Source organism: Leishmania donovani, chromosome 34, assembly GCF_000227135.1.
Source record: "Leishmania donovani BPK282A1 complete genome, chromosome 34".
Taxonomy (NCBI): Eukaryota; Euglenozoa; class Kinetoplastea; order Trypanosomatida; family Trypanosomatidae; genus Leishmania; species Leishmania donovani.
In genome coordinates this window covers 742,029-743,170 of record NC_018261.1, presented here as the reverse complement: position 1 = coordinate 743,170, position 1,142 = coordinate 742,029, and positions in this window count along the sequence as shown.

The following is a 1,142-nucleotide window of genomic DNA, read 5'->3' as shown; positions in this document are numbered from 1 at the left end:
AATAAGACATATTTAGAAACAACGGAGGAGTTGTGGGCGGAGTGTTTAAACCGCCTGAACCGCTTCCACGCTGCACAGGCGTTCGCTATCATCTCCATCCTTGTATACTTTGCGGCATTCACGTTTGGGTTGCTTCTGCTCTTCTGCTGCCCCTGCTTGCGTTGGGTCTGCCTGGCACTCAACGTTGCTGGCATCCTCACCTTGTGCGTTGTGTGGGCGGCCATGGTGGTGACGTACTATACAGATGATAGCGCAGACTGCGTAAAGGCCAAAGACGAATTCACCTTCGGTATCGGCTTTGACCTCTTGATGACGGCTTGGTGCCTGGATATCATCGCTGCAATTTTGATGCTCTTGTACGCGGTGAATTATTCTCGGATGAACGAAAACGAGGTAACGCAACAAGGAAAACAATAGAACTGGAGATACGAGGAACGAGCGGAGGGCGGGCTTGAGAGCGGCGCGGCCCCTCGACCACACCGGCGTCCTCGTGGTGGAGCCGGTGTCGGCGAGGATGAGGGTGCGCAAGCTGCGGGTTCCCGTGTGTGCCCTTCGCCGGCCCAGCCCTCTCGCTCCCTGTCGTGTGTGCGTGCGTGTGCGCGGGCAGCAGCGGCACCGCCGTGCACAGGCACCGCTGCCGAGGGGCGATTGCAGCACTTCCCCCATGCCTGCGTGTGATACACGGCGGCTGCGTGTGTGCAGGCGCATGCGCCCCTGTGCCCCTCCTCCCCCTCGATCCGTGAGCGGCCCCCGCGGCCATCGCTCACTTACGCTGCCGTTGTTCGCGGGTGCCGCCCCACGCTCTCGCCTTACTCGACGCTCGTCTCTTTCGAGCTCGCTCATGCTTGCTGTTCTCTCCTGCGCGCGGAGAGAGGTGCGTGGCGTGTGCGTGTGCGTGCGCCTCTGCGCCTCCCTCCGCTGCTCGCACCCTCCCTGTGCGCGTGTGTGCTGGCGGAGGCGGCTGGCTGTGGCGACGACGCAGGCACGGGCAGCAGCCGTGCAGCACAGCAGGCGCGTACACGCATACACACCTATACACGCGGGAACGGGACTGCAGGCGAGGGGCAGCACCGGAGAATGCGCGGCGGCACGAGCGAGTGCGACGGTGGAGCGGAGCAGAGGCGGCGCTGCTTTCCTGCTCG